The 26,585-nt window shown below is 42.2% G+C and overlaps 1 protein-coding gene across 1 annotated transcript in view; it reads left to right on the top strand.

Moving 5' to 3' along the window:
* Positions 1-26,585, top strand: part of SH3RF1 (SH3 domain containing ring finger 1) — a 165,027-nt gene that overhangs the window by 6,637 nt on the left and 131,805 nt on the right.

Raw genomic sequence — 26,585 nt, 5'->3', positions numbered from 1 at the left:
GCCCTAAGGATGTCCAACTGACGGCTTAGGCCCACTTCCCATGGAGAGTGGGCCTAAGCCGTCAGTCGGACATCCGCTAAGGGCTCCCAGACTGTGCGAGGGCATGAATTTCATGCGGGTTAAGGGACCCACCCACTGAGTGCATGAATTTCATGCACCAGGCCTCTAGTAGAATGGACAGGAGGTTTATGTGGCAAGATACCAGATTCCAAAGGTTTTGGAGAAGAGGGAGGGAAGTGCTGGAAGAAGAGAGGTCCTAACACTGTTATCTCTCTCTAGTTCTTCTGTAAGTGGAATCTAGAGAGCGTGCTTTATTGGACGTATCAGTGTCTACATGAGGCACCATCCAGAGGAAAGGCAGCAGGAAGAGGATGGAAGAAGAGAGGAGGAGAAAGGCAGGATGGCAGTGAGACTCCAGGGAGGGTGTGGAAAGCTAGTGCTAGCTCTGAGTTGCCCCAAAGGGCACCTTTGACCTCCAGTCAGTGCACAGGGACTTGTGGAGTGTTTCTTTCAGGCTCCATTCTGTGCTGTAATCTGTCCTAGGACAGAGGTGGCATTAATGCATGTTTCTGTTGAAAACATTTACTTTTGGAGGGATTAAAGCGTCCAAGAAACAGCAAATAAGGCAGCATATAGTGAAACTCCAAACTATGGGGTAAGATATGGAATATGTCTGCCCAGCCGGAGCGTCTGGCCATCCTGCGCACTGAAGGTTGCTGGTTTGATTCCCAGTTGGGGCACATACCTGGCTTGTGGATTTGATCCCCGGTTGGGGCACTTAGGGAAGGCAGCTGATCAATGTTTCTTTCTCTCTCCCACCCCCCTCCTCCCATCTCCCTTCCTCTCTCTAAGCATGTCCTTGGGTGAGGTTAGAAAAAAAGAAAAGGTATGGAATAAGTCTCTATAGTGAGGTCCGTGTCGAGTCGCCCCTGGATTTAGTGTCTGGTCAAAGGGTAGATGGAGTAACTGGGTTAGAGTGGACAGGGACACAGAAGGACATACTCCCCTGGTGTGGAAGGTTCAGTCCAGACTCTGGTAAAGGAATTGATGTGTCTGCACAGGCGGGGATGGGTACCTGTATTCATTCACACTAGACCCAAGCACGACTTCCCATGTGGTTTAGATGAGGGAGACTCAGCCATTTGCTAATAATGAGAGAGGATCTTAGATAGGCTGCCTCCTGCACACCCCTTCCTGGGGATGGAGCCCGCAATCCAGGCATGTGCCCTGACTGGGAATTGAACCGTGACCTCCTGGTTTCAAGGTCAACCACTGAGCCATGCTGGCAGGGCAGTCCCTACCTCTGATCCCCTTTCTGTTGCATGTGGTCTCTTCCTCACCATTCCAAGAGCCCCTGGCTCCTCTTTGCCGCCCTCCATTCCTGAACTCTCCTCCTCCACCAGGAAGGATGCTGCTTTTCCCACCGCAGTCAGACACTCACTCAGCTCCAGTAATCCAGCCCCTCTGCCATCCATTGCTTTCACATGGTTTAAGCCAGTGGTCAGCAAACTGTGGCTCCCAAGCCAAATGCGGCTCTTTGGCCCCTTGAGTGTGGCTCTTCCACACCGACTTCTGCGCATGGGCCACGATGTTTCAATCGCACTGTACGTGCGCGCCCGCACGTGGTATTTTGTGGGAGAGCCACACTCAAGGGGCCAAAGAGCCGCATGTGACTCGCGAGCCGCAGTTTGCCGACCACGGGTTTAAGCAAACCTGAGACAATACATGACAAGCCTTTTTTATTCTGAGGTCAAGAGGCAAATGACTTTGCAGGTCACTTTGTAGCAGGATTCTTCATGAGGATCCACAATAGTAGAGCAACGTCGTACGTACAGGATAGTGAATGTGTTGGTGATAGAAATCTCACACGTGGAAACTGCTTTGCTAGGAAGGCCCCCTCATTGTGGAACGTAGACCTTCCCTCTCCCAAAGCTTTTATCATGAACAGTGCGTATATCTTCCTCTCCTCTTTCTCCTCCTCCTCCTTTTTAAATTTCAGAGACTTCTAAAAGTAGTGACCTTAAGAGCAATTCTGAGCCCCACCACCCTTTCTGAGGCTCTGCAGTCCTTTGCAGTGTATCTGTCCGCCAATGCCTTAGTTAAGTGGATGGCAGCAGTTGCTTCATGAATGGCAACATATGGGTAGCTGTAAACACGGCCAATTTAAACACAGATGTGTGAGTGGGCTCTTTGGGGATAGCTGAGAAGGGAATGGAGGTGCCATTTCAAAGGGTTGACAGTAGCAGTTAAGTAGCAGATTATTTGCATTGTGAAACATGGCAAAAGAGCAGTAGGAGGATGTGCAAATCAATTTTGAGTTGCATTAAATATAGTACAGAAAGTCAAGGACTGTCAAGTATAAACATTTTGTTCTGTTAGCCTAAGGAAATAATAAATTTCTTCAAGTATTTTTTTTTTGTAAGAAAAGAAATCCTTTTGAAACACTGCCTTTTCAAATGCAGCAATGAATGGAGTGAATTTTCATTATTTTGAAGTATAGTAAGTGAACTAAGCATTGAATAATTATACAGAAGTGAAATGAAAGTTTACTCTAGGGTGCTCCATGTCTAGTTATTTATTTATTTATTTTTTATTGCAGAGAGAAAGGGAGAGGGAGAGAGAGATAGAAACATCAGTGATTAGAGAGAATCATTGATTGGCTGCCTCCTGCACGCCCCCTACTGGGGATCGAGCCCACAACCCGGCCATGTGCCCTGACTGGGAATCGAACTGTGACCTCCTGGTTCATAAGTGAATGCTCAACCACTGAGCCACACTGCTGGGCCCATGTCTAATTTTAATTTATGTGAGATACCCTCTCAAACAATATAGTAGTAATAGAATCAGAATATCAGTGTGGGATACTGGGATATAGTCCTGGCATTTGTATAAGGAAGTGTGTTTGAGCATTGATATTTGAAATTTGAACTTTTGATTTGTTATAAGGAGATTCTGTTCCTATAAAGCTAAAAGTATTCTTTTGCTTCTAATTATATCACTGCTTAGTTTTAAAGATCTTTAAATAAATTTAAAAATTCTTTAACGCATTAAATACATAGATTAAATATTAACATATGTAATAAAATTAATTTTCAAACCTTAAATATTGGTTTTGCTCATTCAAAGTGATATTAGTTAGCAAATCTCTCCATATTTTTCCATTGTTAAGCTTGTCTTTTAAGCACACTCTTGGATAAATTATTTCCAGCATTTCATGTGTTTTTACTTTTTTCCCTGCATAGTAGGGCACGACTGAAGAGTTTAAGTCCATGAGGTAAAATATTTTGGTAGGCCTAATTATTTTCATTCAGTATTATGTGTTTCATAGTACATAATATTACGTACTGGTATGAGCACTTCCTTATTTCATAAGTCCAGAATACTAGAAGGTACTGAAAGCCTTGATTCTTTTGTACAAAGACAGGGATACTCTTGGAAGTGAAGTGTTGGTTGAAAGGCACCATCACGTGACAGCTTGAAACGTTGACATATTCCAAGATAGCCCAACTCCGGCACCAGAGAAGCATCGGGTCTCCGCGTAGGAGTATAAAAATGTAGGCTGTGTGGAAACTGAGGATCCACCTATATTAGTGATGGCGAACCTATGACACGCGTGTCAGAGTGACATGTGAACTCATTTTCTTGGTTGATTTTTCTTTGTTAAATGGCATTTAAATATATAAAATAAATATCAAAAATATAAATCTTTGTTTTACTGTGGTTGCAAATATAAAAAAATTTCTATATGTGGCACGGCACCAGAGTTAAGTTAGGGTTTTTCAGAATGCTGACACGCCGAGCTCAAAAGGTTCGCCATCACTGACCTATATGGTGGCAAGAAAGAAGGGGGCCTGGGTCCTCGTCTTGCCTTTGTGACTGTAAGCCAGTGATTTCTCTTCCACAGGCCAGAGTTTCATCTTTTATACAATGAGGGCTTGTCTGATATCAGAGCCCCTTTGCTGCCGTGACATTTTGGAAATAATTACCCTAGCAAAGGCTAACTTTGATAGTGAGCATTTAGAACAAACTGAGATTGGGGTCTGGATATCCTCTTGGTGTTGGGAGATGAATGTGCCTCTCACAGTCACCCATGGGCACCAGGATCTGCTCTAATACCCCCTTAGAAGCCCACACTGTGTCTGCCATAGGAACCTCCGGATGAATCGATGAGTAATCAGGGCATGAGAAGAGCGGCAGAGCAGAAAAGCAAGGACAGCTTGGGGAGCATGACCTAGGTAGGATCAGTCTCTAAGCTGGGCTGATTTTTGTGAATGGGCTCCAGTGGCCTGGAATGATCTACCCCGAGGATATTTTTTTGCATGGATTTTTTGTTTTTAAAGAGAGAGGAGAAGGGAGGGAGGAGAGAGAGAGAGAGAGAAGGGAGAGGGTGAGTGGAGAGGAGAGAGAGAGAGAGAGAGAGAGAGAGAGAGAGAGAGAGAAACAGAAATTGATGTGAGAGAGACACATTGATTAGTTACCTTCTGCACGTGCCCCGACTAGGCAGGGGATCAAACCTGCAACCTAGGTATGTGCCCTTGACCGGGAATCAAACCCGCAACCCTTCGGTGTACAGGCCAATGATCTAACCATTGAGCACACAGGCCAGGGCAGGAATGGCTTACCTTTGTTCTGCCTGAATACTACCTTCGTGTAAAGTTGTCACACTGCCTGAAATTTCAGCACTTAGAGATTGAAATTAGGTGTCTACATACTAAAATGTTCTCTTCGAAAGGGTATGGATTTATCCAGTCCCATTGTTTTCCCCATCTGCACTGAGGTGAGAACACCTACTCTAATGGACAGGAAGTTTATGCTGAAAGGGAGGGATGGACACTGAGTTTCTTTGGGGTCAGACAAGCCTGCATGGGGGAAGTGCAGTGAGGGGCTAAGGTGGGGTGACCATGTAATCTGTCCCCTACACTGGGACACTTTTGAGAGTGAAAAGGGATGCTGCTGATAATTGTGCGGAGTCAACAGCAGTCATCTGGGACTGTCTGGGGCAAACAGGGCCATGTGGTTACCCTAACTGAGGGCAGTGTGAGCGAGCCCAGGACATAGGAGAAGGTTTCATCAAGTGTGGGGAAGATGCCAAAGAACACAGAAGCTCTTTCAAAAATGTGCAGGGGAAGTGAGGGGAATTGATTTCTTCCTGTGAATGCTCCTTTCTGTGCGCTTTGTGGTTTTGCTGGAGCAAAAATGGGATGTAGTAGAAAAGGCAGGGGGTTTTAGCATCAGGCCAACCTTCTTCTATTTCTTGTTATCTGTGTGGCTCTTGGGCATGTTATTTCCTTAGTCTAATTTCTTAATTTGTAAAATGATGACAATCTGTTTTCCAGGGTTGTGGGGATTACATGAGATAAGAGATCGTAAGCATCCAGGACCTAGTAGATACTCAGTAAATGCCAGTACTTTCTGTTTTCACTTTTTCCAGATATTAGAACTTTTAATACCATATGTCAGTTATATTGTAAAATAAAATCTGTGTGTGTGAGGGCACTCATGTGGGTGGGTGTGGTCTGATCATTTATTTTTTATATTTTTTCAAAAAATATTTTTTGTTGATTTCAGAGAGGAAGGGAGAGGAAGAGAGAGAGATGGACACATCATTGAGAAAGAATCATTGATTGGCTTCCTCCTGCATGTTCCCTACTGGGGATCAAACCTGCAACCCAGGCCTGTGCCCTGACGGGGAATCAAACCATGACTGCCTGGTTCATAGGGCGATGCTCAACCACTGAGCCACACTGGCCGGGCTGATAGTTTAATAGGTCAACATTTATAATGTTAATGCCATAGGATATTTGGTTCTGTTTTAAGCAGCCAACTTAAACTTCAGGTACACAAGCTGTTCATCAGTTAGTGACTGCAAATGATGTCACTCAATGGGTGGTTTGTCCTGGTCCTCCCAGTACCTGTAGTGCGACACTGGTTCTCTGGGTCGCACCTGTGAAAGGAGATGGTGACACCATTATCTCTTGTACCCCTTCCTGTCCCCGCATCCTGGGGTGAGAGACCCAGCCAGCAGGATCAAGTATCTGTTAGACAATCTATGACTGGTTTCATTGTTTTTCTTTTCTTTTGATGATGTGGGGAAAATAATAGCTCAAATATTTTAAAATGTGCATCTTTTGACTTTGTTCTTTGGCATAGTATTGAAAAGAGATAGCTCCCTATGACTTCTGTCGGGGAAACGAGGTGTGCTGTGTAGTGCAGTTCTCATTTTGAAAATTAGTGTTAGGAAAGATTATTATGCCCTCGCACGGGTCTTTTAATGGCACCATTGGATATACAGTGTGTGTGTGTGTGTGTGTGTGTGTGTGTATGTGGCTAGAACCATCTCTGGCAAAAGAAGTGCATTGTGTAACTGATAACGTTCTGGTGGCTTTTGGAAATGCAGCCACAGTGAAGAACCATACTATATTTCAACTTTCAGTAAGTTTGTATGTTTTTTTTAATGGAGCTTCTATTTATAGTTAAAATATCCACTTCCTGATTTTGTAGGGTAAGAAAGGACACAGAGTGAATGTGTTCTGAAGATGTCTTGGAAAAAAAAAAAAAGTCTCCCGAAAAAGAACATTTCAAAAGCTTACTGGTAACTTATTCCAGTGCCTTGCAATCTTCCCAGCCAGGAAGTTTTTTTTTTTTTTTTTTTTTTTGTATCCAATACAAATCCTTGTCCTTGCTGTTCAATCACATTCCTCTCCTCCCGTCCTTAATGGGAAAGAAGCGCTCCCCTGTGCTCTGTCCTTCATAACCTTGCGGGCTGTTGTGCAGCCAGCCTCCTCCCTAGCATCTTTATCTGGCCTAAATAACTGTTTCCTTTTCGCGTCCTCTTAGGACCCATTTCCTAACGTTTTAATCATTTTAGTCGCTCTCCCTTGGACGCTCTCCAACCTCTGCTGGTCTTGCTCAGGTTCAGGTCCAAAATAGCTCTTCGCCAGATAATAATAAAGTTCCTTCTGTGGAAGGGCTGTCCCGTGACCCTCCTGAGCAAGCTGCTCGTTTTCTACCTGACCTTACGCACCTTTAAAAATAACTCACTGCGTCGCTCATTTATACAGTGCCTCGACCTCAGACAGTTTGCTTCTCCTTATATCAGTTTGGGTTTCCCCCATTTTTTATTTGAGCCGTTAGTTTTTACTGCCATCCTAATTAAACTGCCTCCTGTGGTTTCTGTCATCCTTATGGTAGTATCAGCAGTTTGCAGCTATCAACGGGAACTAAAAAATGTCAACCCAAGATGCTATTGCTTTAGTAGATATTTATAATTATATGAATGCTTGGTTTTAATTTTTACATTTATTTTAGGCATCCTCTTCCCCCAATTGGTATTTGATTGTTCTCTAATGGACTGTGTTTTAGTTTTGGCTTCCAAGTGATAAGTAACTTGAGAGCTGGAACTCTTTATGTTTTAAACCTTTTATCTCTTTTTTTACACTTGAAAAAGTAGTGGCTGTTCCATTCAGTAAATGCATCTTGATGGGAGTGATAGATTGTTCACATTTCAGAATTCCGAGGTCCACTTGGATGCATTCACATCTTCATAAGAGAGAGTACCTAGCCACATGTACAGTTTTGGTGCACTTAATGGTATTCATTTTCCATTATTTAAGTCAGCCATGAATGTATTACCCAAAGGCTGGGCAAACCCTCATGAAACTTAGATGTAATTGGATCCTGAATCACAGTTCTCTTGAGGGTGGCCCTGGAAACATTTGTGTTGCACCCACCATGGTGGTCTAGAAATCATGTTTTCCTCGTTTATTAGAAAGAACGTTCTGCTGAATTTAATCAGAAGCATTATAAAAGTTAAAATATGTCACCTATTTTCTCGTATCCCCCAGGCACATTGTCATTCTGACACAGAGGAAAATGAAATGGAGTTACTAGGATGCATGTGATCTTTACCAAACACCTTGTGATTTCCCTGCTTGAAAATCTCTGCTTTGGGAATGAAAATGTTACGAGTAATCATGGCCTCTGTTTTGATGCAGATTATCGACATCATAAGCAATTCCCGTGTCAGGTAATTCTGTGGATGGTAGGAAGCTCAGTCCTGATGTGGTTAGCAGTAGCACCTTCCCATGCTAAATCCCAGAAGAGGCAACATGCACATTCACAATGAAATTACAATTCTTGAGAACAAAGAGGGAAGGGGGAAGAAAAGGGTAGTTAGGAGAATAAATCAGCCCCAAGACACTCTTTGCAATTCTTGAATCATGGACCGGCCAACTCTGATATGAAACCCCACAAGGACCCCGGGCTCTCTAGTGCAGATACCTGAGCAGGATGATGATTCTCTGTGATTGTTAATGTATCAAATATCTAACTATAAGGCATAGATATACCTCGAGTTTTTATTTACTCTCAAGAGACTAAGCTATGTGGTACCCACAAATAAGTCACACTGAAGTCTACCTAACACAGGGGTAGAGTACCTTTTTTCTGCCAAGGGCCATTTGGATATTTATTTATAACATCATTTGCAAGCCATACATTCATTATCAACTTAACAATTAGCCTGCTATATTTGGTCAGACATTTAATTAACTCACTCCTAATGCCTTGGAAGGGCCAGACTGAATGATTTTGTGGGCCTTATATGGCCCTCGGGCCGGACGTTCCCCACCCCTGAGTCCTAACATTTCATTATAGATGAAAGAGAATGGCATATCTTGAGGATCAGTGTGTCAGGAGGCCTTGGTAACTGTAGAAATGTGTCACACTGTGGTTTCTAGGTATGTTATGAATGAAGAAGGGCTTTGTGTGGAAGGAGTGGCAATGCTATATGAATATTTATATGACAGTTTGCGTGTGTTGCTAGGTTAAGTTTCGTCTTTGTGATCCTAGCTTTCTTTATTTCCTGGACTGAGAGGCATTTATTTTCCACATTAACGTGATATGGAAATTTCTCAGCCCCTGCTGGTGGCTTTTTTCTCCTTCCAATTTAGTGGTATCAGGTCCGTGTCTGGGCAGGGAGTAAACCATCATTAACAACTAGCTAGTGTCTTATCTTTGTTTAACTGCAACCAGGCTATGGTCTACCAACTCCTTCTGTAACTGGGAGCTGTTAGCCAATGTGGGATTTATCTAATATGGCTTATGTTCAGTGATTATATATTGAGATTTGGAATGTATGGAAAGGACGCATGTAGCAGTTGTTCAGTATACATTTCTTCTCTGTGCCTGGGCTGAAAGGTTACCATTTCTTGGCACTGTTATCAGACACATGGGCATGTTAGACAAAAGAACCAAAGAGGTGGGGGTAAAGATAGATTAAACCCAAAATCGATTTTCAGTTTGACACTTACCATCAATTTTCCTAGTCAGGTGAGTGTTATCTGACAAGTATGCAGAGTTGCTAATTCTTGGCAGCCATGCACTAGATAATACAATCTGCAAAGTCGGGGGTAATTAGATCACAACTGTCTATCGATAGCCTTAGAATGGCAACCGTAGCAGTTTTAGTTGGACAGCAGAATCACTTTGAAATGGTCATGGGATCATTTTAAGAGCTGATCCTATGGAATAATGTCTATCCGACCCCAGAAAGTAAATTATTAACTACCTGAACTTGGGGGAAAATATGTAATAAGATGTTTTGTGACCTTGAAAGGGTGAAGCAATGGTTTAGTAACTGTTCTGTTTGTTGCATCCAGGTTCGCCATGGATGAATTCATTCTGTTCTCAAAGAATTGGTTTTGCAATGATGTCACTATAAAAGGATGCTGTGGTAATAAATTTCATAAGCTGAAACACTCAACATGCCCCAAAATGTGAAAATGCAGGACTTCCTTTTATATACTAAGTGCAACCTGAAACTTTAGGTCGCGTTTACCTTCCACATCTCATGTGCTTCTTGAGTCTCTGGTCACCCTGCCAGAGCTCCTATCCCTGTAGACAGTTTTCATTCCTGATAAATACACTTATTTGGCACATTCAAAGGTGATCTGAACAATTATACATAGTTTTTTGTTGTTTATTTTTAAAACATATTTTTATTGATTTCAGAGGGGAAGGGAGAGGGAGATAGAAACATCAATGAGAGAGAATCATTGATCAGCTGCCTCCCGCACACCCCCACTGGGGATCGAGCCCACAACCCAGGCATGTGCCCTTGACTGGAATCAAACCAGGGACCCTTCAGTCCGAAGGCCGATGCTCTATCCACTGAGCCAAACTGGCCAGGGCTTACATAGTTTTGATTAATGAACATGCTAGGCTTTTTTTTTTTTTTTTTTGGTAAGGTTCGAACAAAGAATGATATCACTAGCAGTTTTGCTAATAAAATAAATACAGATTAAAGACTGGAACCATTTCTGGTAGACTGTGCAGCCCTAAATCACTCAAAAGTAATGAAGCAGTTTTCTGCAACAGATTGTGTTTCCTTATGAAGGAAGCCACCTTTGTTCCCTGTCCCTGATGCATTCCTTGAAGGTGAGGTCACTGCATTACTGATATCTTTTTCCTTTCAGAAGAAGGGAGATGTGGCCCGCTCCCAATGCATTCCATTTCTCATAGCCTTTAAAATAAGCTTAAATGTACCTGTCAATTAAAAGCTTTTGAAGGACAAAAGCCAACCTCAGAGGCTTTGTGAGCCATGAATTGACAATAAAAGACAGTATGCTTCTGTGTTTCAGATAGCCTGTTTAAGGACAAAAGAACTATTCACTCCTACATGACTTTCATGTAGTTGTAATAAGACGGGGGAGGGATGGTCATTTTGGGGGCACGATTTTAAGGCTGCTCGACTGTAATGATTTGAAACCTGTTTTCAGTTATTCAAACTAATAACGTCACTGAGTGTGTATCTGTGTATAGAGTATATAAATGTCTTTATATCTATATCTTTAGATAGAATTAAATATAAGTAGTAGCTGCCCACTCCAAAACCTATGGGACACAGTGGAAGCAGTCATGTGAAGCAAATATAGACTCAAATAAATAAGGAAGTCTCGGGTTTATTCATCTGGCTAAAGGCCCACAAAATCATTTGGTCTGGCTCTGCCAAGGCATTAGGGGTGAGTTAATTTTAAGTTTGACCAAATACAGCAGGTTAATTTTTAAGTTGCTAATTTTGTATGGCCGGAGATTGATGTTATAAATATCCAAATGGCCCTTGGTAGGAAAAAGGTTCCCCACCTCTGATTTAGAGACTGTCGGGGTAAGCTCAAACTATCGAAATAGTCTCCTGACCATAATCTTCCCAGTCCACCTGTGTCGCCTAAGAGTCATTCCCTTGCATCTCAGTCAGTGTGACATGACACTCTCTTGATCAAAACTATACAGTGACCCACGAGACTGAAGTCATATAACTGAGTCATGCCTTTTCCCCCACCTTATCGGACACTCATTCTATATTTTGCTCCAGCAATACAGATTCTCTTGCTGTTCATCAAACCACCAAGGCCTGGGGCCTTAGCACCTGCTTTTTGCCCTGCCTCAAAGGAAGGTCTTCCCCCCAGATTTCAACATGGCTCGCACCTTTACTTCAGTTCGGATCTCTTCTGAAATGCCATTTCCTCTGACCACCATATCCAAATAAGCCCCTCCCTCTCCTCCTGTCAGTCTTCCTGCCTTGCCCTGTTTTATTTTTCTTGGTAGTACTTATGTCCGTTTAAAATTATATATTTAGTTGTCTACTCCCTATCCCTTCCCCCAATAGACAGGCAGGTCTATGAGGTCCAGGACTTGGACTAAACTTATCCCTGTCTGTATCCTCAGCTGCTGGAACACCACCTGGTACATAGTAGGGCCTCAATAAGTGTTTGTTAAATGAACAAATCTGCAAGTGACGTTTACTTGATGTTATGTTGGTCTCAGTTGCTCTGCCAACCTCATATTGAAAAACGTGGCAAACAGGAAAATGATTGTTAATCATTTCAGATGTTTAGGTTGGAACTAAGAATTTTTATAGAGAAGAGAATTAAAGTGTCATACTTGCTCGTAGGGTGATTCATTTTATGTTGTTTTATGAAGATAAACGTGGAATGATTTAAAAAAATAATCTTGCCATGAGTCTTTATTTTTTTTTTTAACCTAGGAGATGAGCAACATGGTTTCAAACTACAGCAGTATCTCTGCTTTTAGCTTTCGGAAATGAATGTGTACCCTTTGTAACCGACTGCGTCGGTGGAATTCAGTACTCATACTTTTAAAGCTATCCAGAACACCAGATAATGAGGGTATGGCAAGGAATGCTGTCTTTTGCATATAGTTCTGCAAACTCCTGTGCTTAACATATTCTTGGGAAGAGAAGTGACATTGTTTTCTGTACCTAAAACTGTTTGAGAAGTGGGTGGAAACACCTATTAATCTTGGCTGTGTCGTGACTTGAGCATATTTCCTCCTATGAGGTAGTGTGGATTCAAATTAGCCTTCAGATATCCTTTATTTTTCCTTTGCAGAATAATACAACTGGATTGTGGGTGGATTCTGGTGAGTGTCCTGAGCCTGTTGATTAATGTCAGGAATGAATTTCCTTTTTCTAATCTAATCCTGGCTGCATACATTACAAGTGGAATTCATTTAAGTGTCTCTGTAGGCACTCATAAACATGAGTGCAGTCACATGTCTCACCAAAGACCATACTGAAATCTGCATGCGTTTTCTCCAGCTTATCGACGCGGCAAGTCACAGCTTGCTGAAAATCCCCCTTTCCCATGTTGCCTTCTGTGTCCAACAATGGAATCTCCCCGACAGGTGCTTCTGTGCTTCCCCATGTATTGGTCCTTGGTTTGCTTTCCGCATAGAATTTAGAAGACGTCTTCTCTACTCCCTGATGCGGAATCACCGAAAACTATTTTGGGCAGTTCTGCAAGGTCACTGTAAGTGAGTAGGCAGCGAATTCAAGCTGGGGCAACTCTCGGTGTCAGCATCTGAATCATCACAGACACTCACTGAGCTGTTCCAGCCCAGCCCTGCTTTGGGAAACGGGACATTTCACGGGGGTGTTTCCCTTTCCTATTTCTGTTCCCACTGTCAGCTACAGAGTTTCCATCATGCTCCGCCCCTTAGACTCAGATCCCAAGGTCCGCACCCCCTGAGTTGTCTCCAGTTAGGTATTGCTCTTCCCTCTGGCCCCAGCACAAGATGGTGGCCCCTCCCATGCCTGTGTGTAAGGATTATTTGTAACCTTCCAGATTGCAGCCTCAGGGTCAGAGCTCAGGCAGGGATAGTGGTGACCTCCAGCTGGCCGCCAAGGTTTCCCAGCTCCAGGCTCTAGCTCCCACCTTCACACTTGCCTCACTTCACCAGGCCTGTGGGTTCGCTCTGTGGCTTCCCTCACTTGTCATGGGCTAACGACTGTCCTCTGGATCAGGTACACACCTCTGAGGTTGCTGTGGACACCGGCCACCATTCATTCACTCAGTAAATATTTATTTGGGGAAAAGCTCCCTGAGCTGGTTTGACTGCCTCCCCTGTGCAGGCGCTGCAATCTCTGTGTAAACCCATCACGCTTGCTTTTTCTCACCCTCCTCTCTTCCCTGCACCTTTTCACTTTTTGTTTGCCTTTTCTTGTCCCTCCTCCTGCCTACCCCCTCCCAGCCCCATCTCCAGTTTCAGTGTCCGAGCTTGTGTCTTACTCTGTTCAACAGTCCCTGATGCCCTTTTAAAATTACTTACCTACATTTGATTCACAGTAGAAAAACCAATAGAGAATAAAGAACGTAGTAGCCTGGCTGGTGCGCCTCAGTGGTTGAGCATCAACCTATGAACCAGGAAGTCACTGGTTCGATTCCCAGTCAGGGCACATGTCCAGGTTGTGGGCTCGATCCCCAGTGTGGGATGTGCAAGAGGCAGCTGATGGATGATTCTCTTTCATCATTGATGTTTCTATCTCTCTCCTTTCCTTTCTGAAATCAGTAAAAAAATAAAAATAAAAAAAAGACCATAGTGAAAGGCAGCTTTAAGAGCACACTTCTCTAATGTTCCTGCAAAAGGGAACCTTATCCTCCCACCTTCCTTTTTCAAAGAAGAGCTATGAGCTGATTCAAGTTTTTCTACAATGGCCTTGCCAGATCATCCTATTTACCAGGAATTATTTTATAGAGGAAAAATTTGAATTGGCTTTCAGTTGCAGAGTAAGTAATTGCTAGTTAAGTGACTTACATTTGTGGGTCAGATCCAGGTAATGTAAATTTGCCTCTCTTAAAAAATGAAAATTGAAAAATTGAGAAATGGAATTTGTTCCTTGGTAATCTGATTTGTAGAAAGTGGGGAACAAAGGATTCCAAACAGGGCGTTTAAAATCAGTTCTAATTAATTGTGTGTGCAGATGCATCAGCTTAGATTGGGAGGCAATTAGTCTAATTATGTTTAAAATACAGTTGCATGCTTAAATAGATAATCACACCCTCAGGCCTGCCTATCTTTTTCTGTTTTCCCCTTTAGGCATGTAGTGAATTTTTTGGCCATGAAGCATGTCCTCATCAGTGTCTTTTTTAGCAGAACAAAGTGACAGAATGCTCATGAGCAGGATTCTGCTCATCATCCCAGCTCAGCCCGATATTTCAGAGATAATACCCACACAACATACCTAGATGGAAAGATTAAGATATGCTGGGGAAAATGTAAAATCCTCCCTCCCCCTTAAATCTTATTTTTGGAAGGTTGACTTCTCTCTGTAAACTATTTTTCTCAGGCTCCAATTTGGAGGAAACTATAGCTGAGTCCTATTGTGAATGGTATGAAAGAATTTAATTGCAGAGTAAAACTTGAATAAGTTAACACCTTGCCTAACAATATACTATTAGCACGAAAGATTCAGTTGCAGACAAGGGAGAGGGGCAGGTAAAATTGCCCAGGTAAAATTGTCTGGAGTAGTTTTATACCCATCAGGTCATCAGTTGGTACAGCTTACAGTGGATGTGACATTCCTGAAGAAACTGTGCTTTCCTTTCCAAGTTAAGCAATTGGTATTTATACAGGTGAATGAACAGAGACACTTTCCCTGCCTTTCATTAAAAACTAATGTGACCATTTTTCTCTTCAGTAGATTGTTTTATGGGAAGAATCTATTGAAGGTGGTCTTGTATAAATACTCCCCTATTGCCCTTCCTTTGGTTTCTGGTAGCATTAAAAATGATTTATAACTTACATTTTCATTTTATAGGATATCCTGCAGTTATAAGACTACAGTATTTCTGATCTTTCATGGTGATTTTGCTTTTTCTTTCGGCAGTGCTGACTGTATTTCTGACCAATTTTTTTGTAGCAGAAAACTGAAGGTTACTATCATTGCTTTATTTATACTGGATTATGTGGTTTCTCCATGTAGGTTTTCACTCACTGGAATGGGATTTTGAGGATGATTAGCTGGTGTGTTAGGACAGTTGGAGCTTTGTTTTCTGGACTGTTTTTCCTAATATCTACTTATAAAACCCTAATATGCAAATAGACCGAATGGCAGGACAACCGAACTGAAGGACCGGTCGCTATAACATGCGCTGACCACCGGGGGGTGTGCGGATCATGGCAGCATCAGCTGCGGCGGGATGGTGGAGCAGGTGAGCGGGGGGCACCAGACCCAGGTGGGGTGCCAGTTGCTGTCATGGGGGTGAGCCTCTGGTGGTTACTAAAAATACTTTGCTCCAGCGGGCCATGGCCCCACCTGGTGCTCGCACCCGCTGCTGGCGCCGTCAGCAGGTGCGAGTGGCGGCTGCTGTCCCCGATTGTCCCTGCGGGCTTTCTACCTCCCCCTGCTCCCAAATGACATGTCTATAATTTCTGGCCTTCCAGTACGCACACTCATTAGGGCCTTCTGTTCACATGTCATCCATAGATAGACACAGGCTTACATCTAAGTGGATTTGTTCAGAGGTGACAAACGAAAAAAGTTTCATTTTATTTCCTTCTTTGAGGCTATCTTGCCAGAGTTGGTAGAGTTGAGGTTGTGTTTGAGAGCTTCATCCTTCCTTTTATCTTTGTAACAACCTACTCTTCTTATTATGGAAAACATAAGACATTTTTCAAACTGTAAACCCATTGAGGAGTTTGGTTTGTGTTACAGCAAAAGGTAGATATATTATTTTAGCAGATGTGTGATGCCAGTCATGGTATCATCATGATGGAATATCTGCTTACAGATACGGGATGTGTTTCCTGCCACATATTTTCCTTTGTGTGTTAAATGATCTATATAAATACGTGACTGTGTTTTATGTAACCTTAACTAAGAACTGGGTAACTCTCATTGTTGGTACGCTTAGGACCTTTTTCACACACAGCCTTATATACCAAACTTTTTAATGAAACATTAAATAATAGAACAATTTAAAGATATTAAAGGAATTGAAAGATTATAACAACAGTACTGGAAAACACTGACAAGTTTAGAAAAGCTTAGCTCTGTGGGGTTGTCCCTGTGTCCTAGGTAAATATGTGCAACTTAAAAAAAATTATTCTGTCTTATGTATTATTTTTTTTAGACATTCTTCACATAATAGTTTATCGTCAATATTCCTACATGCATTTTTCTTACTTAGGACACTGGGTTTTGTATCTTTCCCCATCAAGTAATGCTGGTTATAGTTAGATGAATTTAAATTATTAATTTATGGTCTAGGAGAATATAGTTTGATTGACATTCTGGCATTGGCAGTATATTGTCTTCTTGAATCTACAAAAAAGATGTCTTGTAAAACTCTAGAATTGGAAGAAAGAGATCCTCTATCCAATGTCTTTTTTTAGAAAACTGGGAAGAGCTTTTACAAAAGCAGCAGGAAGTACCTACTGAATCAGCACTGGCCCATTGTGTAGAGGGGTTTGCAAATTTCTAATTAAGCCACGGAATACTTAGGTCCTCAATTCACATAGAAAAAAAAATTAATGGTGGTGAGGTGCGTGCAGGTGGTGTGTAGGGCAGCACATGCGATGCCTGACAGTGAAAATTAGAAAAAGTAATATGTGTGGAAACAACAAGAAAAATTGAAACAGTGTCTTAAAAAAAAAGTGGAAGAATAACAGCAGAGTCCCTCCATGTAATTTTAAGATCAGACAAAAGAATGGCCGGAGTGTAATGGGAGCGTGTAGAAGCCTGTAGCTAAATCAGAAATGAACAGGAATGCAGTTCAGAACCTCGTTTACTGCTCTTTAGTCTGTTGTCCTAGAGACAGACTTAACATATTGACTTTGGCAACTTCAGGGTAGCTTGCCGCGTCTGCAGCTATTTAAGTGGAAATCTGAATTTGTGATTTGAAAATATACGTTTACTGTGGTTAGTGCAACAAATTACGTTTGGGGTTGGGTGGGAATACCCAGAAAGTCCCAAGTTATCTTCTAGAAAATAATCAAATAAATGGATCAAATAAAGAATTCTGATTCTCAAGAGTTCAAATAGGGAGAGGCAGAAAAGGAAAGCAAGGCTCATTGAAAACCCAGGGCAAGAGGCTGTTGAGACCAATTTAAATTTCAGGCACCCTCTCACTTTGTAGTGTGACAGAGGTAACTGGAGAATGTAGATAGCAACATTAATAGTCACGGGGGGCTTAAAATATCATTGAAAGGTTAAAATGAGAAATTTAGCTTAGAATGATCAAGAGCCCATCCAGTTCCAATTTTCAGTTGATTCCTAAAAACCAAGTAAGTTTTTCAGCTTTCTCTGACTCTGCCTGCCATCCTTTGCCTTTTGGTGTTGTTACATTTCAAAGTTTTTCTTGAAAAACTATTAATCCAACTAGGGATTATTTCAAAAGTGTCAAATGAAAAAAAAAATCATGGAATTGGGAGAAGAGGCTTGAAGACTGGACAGCTATCATGAAAATGAATTCTCTTCCCTGCAGCTCTGTTTTTCAAGATCACCTGTATCGGAAACACCAGGACGCTGATTGAAAAATGCGGATTCCTAGTCTCGCCTCAGGCCCACAGATTTTGATTTTTTGGGAGTAGGACACAGGAATCTGTATTTTGAACATGTTCTTCTGCCCACTGATGTTTGAGGGAAAACACTTCCAAAATTTGAGTGCAAATCTTAGCGATTAAGGCATACACATTTAATGTTTCAAATCTCTCTTTCCTCTGGGTATCGTTTTGGAAGTGGTATTTCGTCCTAAAAATATTGCTGAAAGGGAAAGGTTAATTAGATGCTAGAACTTGAGACACTGCACAAGTGAGGTGTCTGTGTGGGTAGAAAAGTTTTCATGGAAAGAACTTTTATGTTTGTGATTAAATCATATGTCAGATTGATGATTAAAATGGTTTAGGCAGAGTATTTCCCTTTGGGAGCAGAGAATCATTAAGCATTGGAACTTGTACTCCTATTAAAAACGCAGCCCTGGCAGGTGGCTCAGTAGCAGAGCGTTGACCGGAGCTCCGTAGGGTCCAGGATTTGATTTCCAGTCAAGCGCACATACCTGGGTTGCAAGTTCGATTCCCAGCCCCGGTTGAGACGGGCTTGTGCAGGAAGCAACCAGTTGATGTGTCTGTCTGTCTGTCTGTCTGTTTCGTTCTCTCTCTCTTCCCGCCTCCCCTTTCCACTCTCTCTAAAAAAATCAATGGAAAAATATCCTCTGGTTAGGATTAACAACAACAAAAAAGTATTCTAGTTGAAGTAGAAAAATATTTGATTAAGACTCAAATTCCTTCCTTCCCATCAAAGGATCCTATTTATAATATTTTTGGCACATAAGCTAATGTTTTTATTGATTTGAGAGAGAGAGAAAGAAACATGGAGGAGAGGAAAACATTGATTAGCTGCCTCCTGCATGCCCCTTACTGGGGATCAAGCCCACAACCTGGGCACGTACCCTGACCTGAAATCGAACCTGAGACCTCTCTGTGCATTGGATGACGCTCAACCTACTGAGCTACACAGTGGCCAGGGCTTTATGTATATTTTTAAGATCAGTTTTGAATGTTATGCTTTCTGCTGTTTAAACTACCTGGTCAACAGACTTAGAGACCCCGGCCATATGGGCCAGAGAAGCCTGCGGCATTGACTTTGCCATGCATCACAGGGCCTTATGGGTGAGAGCTAGCCCCATGTTCCTAGAGCAGTATGTATTTCAGTAATGACACACCTGGGCCTAGTTGTCTGAATGGCACTTCAGTTGGATCTCAGCCTGTGCTTTTGAGTTCTCATTTTAGAAAGATAGCCACACTCACCTTTGGTTTAGATGCATTTCTGGAGGAGCTGAACGTGGGCCCTGACTCCAGGACGTGCCAGGTGCAGCTCAGGTGCGCTGATGTTGGTAGTGGGCCTGTACAGAAGCTCATCTCATGGGACAGGTGCTTACCAACCTGTCTGTTCCCCCAAGGCTTTACTTTAGTGAATGGTGGTTTAAATACAAACAGAACCCCCAGAAATCCAGACCAAGCAATTCTATACAGATTGGGGCTGAATTTTACTGCCTGCCTGCTGAAGGGTGAATATGTTGAAGGAAATCTATTCAAGTCTCTTCTAAAGAGTATATAGCATGTATTTCCTGTATTAATTGGGGAATGTTTAAACTTAGGTTCATTTCCAATAGACTTGAGAGGGGCATAGGTTTAAATTTTTTTAGCCCCTAGTATAGTGATGGCAAACCTATGACATGCTTGTCAAAGGTGACACGCAAACACATTTTTTTGGTTGATTTTTCTTTGTTAAATGGCATTTAAATATATAAAATAAATATAAAAAATGTAAGTCTTTGTTTTACTATGGTTGCAAATATCAAAAAATTTCTATATGTGACACGGCACCAGAGTTTAAATTAGGGTTTTTCAAAATGCTGACACACCGAGCTCAAAAGGTTCGCCATCACTGCCCTAGTAGGTGATCTAAAAGAAGACTTTAGCCCTAACCTGTTTGGCTCCGTGGATAGAACATCGGCCTGTGGACTGAAGAGTCCCAGGTTCAATTCCGGTCAAGGGCATGTACCTTGGTTGAGGGCACATCCCCAGTAGAGGGTGTGCAGGAGGCAGCTGATCAATATTTCTCTCTTATTGATGTTTCTAACTTTCTATCGCTCTTCCTTCCTCTCTGTAAAAAATCAATAAAATATATTCCCCCCCCCCCCCAAATAAATAAAAGGATGACTTTACTTCTTTCTAGAAGGCCTCCCTGCAATGAGAAGGCACTTACACGATGTTTAGTTAGGTCTTCTAAGCACATGGGCCATTGTATTATGAGGGGCTGGTATAGAAGCAGCATAAGTCAGGTCAAGAATAAAGCAGGTTAGTATCCTAAGGTGGTCACCATTTCTCAAACCAGTTCCTTAAATATTTAAGTGAAACTGCATTTATTATAAAACACCTTTTAATTCATTAAATGACTTTGAATAAGTTGATTGTCTTAAGATCCCACTCTTAGATGTTCCAGTGTACACTTTGAGAGTTTGTGTTTTGTAAATCTCATTTTTTAATTATCTTTAAAGAAAAGTTTTTAATTGATAGGTTTCATGTTATAATTGACAGTTAATTGATTGCAATGATTCTGCTTTAAAATACTGCACTCATTTCATCGGTGTAGAAATGTTTGATGGAGAGATGGATGTTGCTAAAGCTGGACTCATTAAACGTTTTAAACCTTAGACGGTGCCTTTTGGTTTCTTAGGAGAAGCTTTGAACAGTTAATTGAGTAAAACCACATAGAACATGCACACTGAGTAGCGGTGACTAGTTCCAAGGTTGATCCTTACAGATGCCTGTTTTGTTTTCCGAACAACACTCGTGACTCAGAGTCTGCGTATTAACCTCTCATTATTTTTCTCTATGCTTGGCTTCAGGAACATCAGCTCCTTTCTGTATTTCAATTGCGCACTTGGCCTGCATCGTGTTCTTCATGGTTTAATAGAAATATGTGATGGTAACAAAAATAGTCCCTTTCTACAAAGTAGGTAGAGTTATAATGTTTCTTATTGATGCAGTTTTGGCTGAAACAGAGGACCATGTAAGGTTGTGAAAAGGCAAAAATCCCATGTTGAAGAGGGAGGTAAATAAGAAAAAAAGATTGGCGAAGCATTACTGAAATGAGCCAAATGTATATTTTAATATTTAAGAGTTGAGCAAGAGCAGTGGCAACAATTAAAGTATCATTTTTGAGAGTGCATGAAAGACCAGTATGGTATCTAGAAACAGGAAAAGGGCCAGGGAGAAAAATAAAAAGTTGGTTTGGGAATTATTTACCTGTCAATTTTTATGTCTGAAATAGTTAGATATCCTAAAAATCAAATAGGAGGAAAAAGGACCGGGAAGCTGTAAATGCTGCTTTTGCAGTGATAAAAGGAGGCAGAACCAAATGCCAATGATATAAGAATTCTTTATAGCAGTATATTAGCGCAGCCAAAACACTTTCAGAGGCGGAAGTGGGTGTCCCCTGAGCTAAGGAGCCTGCAATAAGTTTTATTTAGCACTTAGATGAGGTGGAGGAGTAAACCCTGGTGCATTGTTGACTGAGTTGTGCCTGAGTAATGGAGGCAATGACTTGTTCATTGTGAAAGCAGCACAGAGTTGAGCCTTGACCTTTCTGTTGTCAAATCTGATCTTGAGAAAGTCCGTTCACCCTGATAGACAGTAGCCCTTGGTTCTCAGCTTCTGTCCCTCACAGGTGTCTATTAGGACAGATCGGTAAGATGTGCTGTGTGTTTGGGACAGAGGCGTCTCGTAGATTCATGCATTGGTAAACTGGGAAGGCAGTGGAGTATCTATGGCAGCTTTACAGTATATTCTGTGTTTTTCCTAGTGGTGAAGATGGCTTGTGGCCACACCATTTGGCCAGGGCCAGAGTTCCCCCATGGACCGGACACCTGGCGGACTTCCTTCCCCTCTGCTGGACTTAGGCTGCTGTCCAATCCTGAAGACATTCTCAGTTATCAGCTTTTCTTTTGGGAACCTCACGCCTCAGTATTATCATGTCTCACCAGTCTCACTGTAGAAAAGATAATGGTATTTGAGCAACATTTTTCTAAAGGTGTCCTGAAGTGGTGACCAAGTGCTTACAGTGGTAGTATTGTCCTCTGGCTCACCCCTTTGTAAAGAGGTTCAGTCTCTTGTCAAACGGATGCTTTTAGCTTCCCATCTTCTAGGTCCCAGGAAGAGGAAGGGTTTTTATTTTATTTTTTTATTTATTGTCTAAAGTTTTACAGGTCTCCTTTTTCCCCAATTGACCCCCCACCCCCAAGGAAGAGGAAGTTTTTATTCTATTCCCTCAGTTTCGTCCTCGTCCTTTGACATTGGTCTAGAGCAGGGGTGGGCAAACTTTTTGACTTGAGGGCCACAATGGATTCTTAAACTGGACCAGAGGGCCGGAACAAAAGCATGGATGGAGGGTTTATGTGAACTAATATAAATTCAAAGTAAACATCATTACATAAAAGGGTACGGTCTTTTTTTTCAATAGTTTTATTCATTTCAAATGGGCCAGATCTGGCCCGTGGGCCGTAGTTTGCCCATGGCTAGTCTAGAGTGTCCATAAACCTCTGACATTTCTTCTCTTTTATTCTGAGTTTGTCTGAAGAATTCTGTGTGTACCTGAAAATGTGTCTTTTTTCTGAAGGAAGGATCCACAAATTTTCTTAAGCTTTCCTAGAGCTCCAAAACCCCAAATGATAAGAACCTCAGATCTTGAATAAGATTATTTCTTATTTCCTGATTAAGACTACAGTATTCTCTCTCTGTAGTCTTATTACTAACTAGAGACCCAGTGTATGAAATTCATGCTCGGGTAGGGTCCCTAGTGGCTGCCGGCCAGGGCCTCCCTTCCCTCCCTGTCCACCCTCCCCCCCCACCTGCCACTGCCACCAGCTGGGTGGGGCGGCCCAGCCGGGGGGTAAGAGCCTTGGGCAGTTGGCCAGCCAGCCCCACCCCCTGGTCGAACTCCTGGTCTAGGGGACAATTTGCATATTAGGCTTTTATTATATATGATTCCTTATCAATGTTCTATGATCCTAAACCTGACCCTCTTTCTCACCAAATCATCTTCACTGTGTGTCTAGGAACATTTCAGGTTGGTCTTCCACATCACATCACTCCTTTTCTGTCTGTGCATGCTGTTCCCAGTTACTAGCTGTCAGGTGCTGGTTTATTAGTAGACACTACTGTGCATGTCACACAGCCAGTTGGCAACACATTTTTGGCTCCTTCTGATGAATCTCTTTCTAGTTGGCTGGCAAATGGAATCTGTTCATTGAGAAGAATGTGTGTGTGTGTGTGTGTGTGTGTGTGTGTGTTTATATGTGTATTCCTGGCGGAGGATGAGGCAGCAGCAAAAGTTGGGCTGGTTAAATACAGTCATCTCTCTTCTGTTTTCTTTCTTTTATTCTTTTTTCATTATTTTGTAGCTGAGGAGATTTGGGGTTCTGTTATTCAGTTTTTATGCCTGTCAGTCAATTATTTGTAAGCTGTTGAGTCTGCACACTTAGCCTTTTATTATTAGAATAATAAGACACAATATAGAAACATATACTAGTATTTACGTATCCATTGCTCATGTTGTAGAGACACTTGACCACAGTGATAATATGTGTTAGCTTGCATGAGAATCTCTAGGGTAAATAGTGTGTCCTTGCTGTGTGCCAGGCAGTGTTCTGGTGCTTTATGTGAACTAACTTGTTGGGTTCTCACAGCATTCAACAAGTTAGTACATTATGAGGTAGTTGCTATAATTATCTCAGTCCACAAATGAGGAAATAGACACAGGAAGGTTAAGTAATTTGTGTAAGGTCACCTTGCTAATAAGTAACTATATTATTTAGAAGTGGTTAAGCTATGATAAAGTAACAAACAACCCTTAGATCTGAGAGGCTTCACACAACTAACACTTATTCTTACTCATGATGCATGTTCAGTGCATGATCGCAGGGGGCTCTACTCATGGTAGGTAGTTACATGAGACCCAGGCAACACATATTTCTAGGAGGGGGACTTGTGAACTGAGCTCTGGCTTTTAAAGCTTCCTCTTGGTAGTGACACAGTTGACTGCTGCTCAGATTCTCTGACCAAGGAAGTCCCTTTAAAGGAGGTAGGGAAGTGTAGTCCGCCATGTGCCCAGAGGTACAGAAGGGTTGGAGTGTTTGTGACCAGTCCTAACAATTACCACGGTGGCGGGGCCCGGACTGGAGTCCTGGCAGTCGGGCAGCAGAGGCTGTGCCATGGTTACAGCACAGTGACCGTCTCTGTAAGAAAGTCCATGGACAGACTATATATCTGAGGCATATATAGTCCAGAACAGTTTTGTCACTTAGGATGCAGAGGGCATGTCATTGAAAGAAATTGAGGTAAAGTCTCCTATAATATGCTCATTATTATATGTTTTGTAATTATTAAGACAGCATGCTATTATGTGAAAAGCAGTGTAGGATAATAGGTAAGAATGTGGATTCTGGAGTTAGGCTGCTGGGATTGAAATGCCAGCTGTCACAGATGACCTGTGTGACCTTGGGCACCTTACTTAATGGCATTGTGCTTCATTTGCCTCATATTTAAATATATACAGTATTTTTCTTCATTTCAGAGAGGAAGGGAGGTGGAGATAGATAAAAACATCAATCATGAGAGAGAATCATTGATTGACTGCCTCCTGCATGCCTGCCCCCTACTAGAGATTGAGCCTGAAGCCAGGGCATGTTCCCTGACTGGGAACTGAACTGTGACCTCCTGGTTCATAGGTTGATGCTCAACTACTGAACCACACTGGCCGGGCAGTTGCCTTATACTTAAATGATAATAGTAATAGTACCTGTCATATAGAGTTATTGTATCATTGAAAGGGATTTAAAAATGTGTGTATGTGTATTTCTATTAGAATAGTAAGTGTGGAATTCATAGTAAATATTGAATACATGTTAGTATCTTTATTATGAACTTTAATGTCACAGAAAATGACATCTCTAGAAACTTAACTATAAGCAAATAAGTTTGATGACCAGGTTAGTCTGTAAGGTTATTATGTAAGCTAAATTTGTTTTTCATAATGCTTGGGTATTTTTAATGTTTATAAATTTCCATCTGTATTCATTAAGAATTAAAGAAGTGCCGAAACCGGTTTGGCTCAGTGGATAGAGCGTCGGCCTGCGAACTGGGGGGGTTCCAGGTTCGATTCCGGTCAAGGGCATGCACCTGGGTTGCGGGCACATCCCCAGTAGGAGATGTGCAGGAGGCAGCTGATCGATGTTTCTCTCTCATCGATGTTTCCGTCTCTCTATCTCTCTCCCTTCCTCTCTGTAAAAAAATCAATAAAATATATTTAAAAAAAAAGAAGAAGAATTAAAGAAGTATCATACTGAGTAATGCTTCCCATAGTTGGATTATAGGTGGGATCCTGTTTTAAGAATATCAGCATAAAATAATTTGTTAAATGTAGTTATCCTATATAATGAAACCCTAATATGCAAATCAACCAAACGGTGGTGGAATGACCAGTCACTATGACATGCACTGACCACCAGGGGGCAGACGCTCAATGTAGGAGCTGCCCCTGGTGGTCAGTGCGCTCCCACAGGGCTCACCGCTGGCGAGCGCAGCAGCGGTGGCGGGAGCCTCTCCCACCTCTGAGGCAGCGCTAAGGAGCAGTTAGCATGGCTTCTGGCTCATGGCTGGTGAGCACAGCATCAGTAGTGGGAGCCTCTCCTGCCTCCACTGCAGGTGAGAGGTAAGGAGCGAGGGGTCCCGCACTGCGAGAGGGGATGTCCGACTGCTGGCTTAGATCCAATCCCTGCAAGGAGTGGGCCTAAGCCGGCAGGTGGACATTCCCCAAAGGGTCCTGGACTGCTCAGCTGAGGGAACCCCCAGTGCATGAAATTTCGTGCACCGGGCCTCTAGTTAAATATATTTATACCCAGAAAAACATACAAAATCTAGATGTGGAAAACTTAAACTAGAGGTTGTGTTTTGTTTTGTTTAAGCTCTAGAATGGTGGTTTTCAGTGGAGACCTGGGGGTGATTTTGCCCCCCAGGGGACATTGGCAATGTCTGGGACATATTGTCATACTGGACTGAGGAAGGTGGTGCTACTGATGTCTAGTGAGTGGAGGTCAGACGTGTGCTCCGTATCCTACAATTCACAGGACAGCCACCCTCCCCAACAAAGAATTATTGAGCCCCAGTGTCAATAGTGCCAAGGTTGAGAAATCCTGACCTAGAAATAGGAATTGATTTACTATGGGTTACTTTAAATAGAAAGAACCCTTAGAGTGCAGGTGGATTCCTGTTGTAGTAAATACCATTGTAATGACCTTCTGGAAATAGCACAAGGCTGTTTCCAAACACAGCCAGGCAGCTTATTCTAGCAAAGCTGTGCTGTGAGCTAGAGCAGTTTTTATTAAATGAGAAATCCAGTGTCATAAGTGTGTTAATTAATCTTCACCCATGAAAGCAGCAATTAGGATATCTCTCTTTAGATGTAGTGAATGTTCTTCACCAAAACTGATGTTCTTTAACTGCTATGGGAGTGTATATTTGAGGAGTTATTTGTCAATTCACTTCCTGTGAGAATGGGAAGATGGTGGTACCAGGTCCAACATCATATTCTAGATCAGGGTTTCTCAACCTCACATAGGTTATTCTTCCTTTGGGTTAGATAATTCTTTTGGGCTAGATAATTCTTTCTTTGTGAGGTCTGTCCGTGCATTGTAGGATATTTATTTAGCAACATCCTTGAAATCTAC

The sequence above is a fragment of the Myotis davidii genome, unplaced genomic scaffold (assembly GCF_000327345.1).
Source record: "Myotis davidii unplaced genomic scaffold, ASM32734v1 scaffold1832, whole genome shotgun sequence".
In the NCBI taxonomy this organism is placed as follows: Eukaryota; Metazoa; Chordata; class Mammalia; order Chiroptera; family Vespertilionidae; genus Myotis; species Myotis davidii.
The sequence above is the reverse complement of the archived record's forward strand: the minus strand, read 5'-3'. Positions and strand labels throughout refer to the sequence as shown.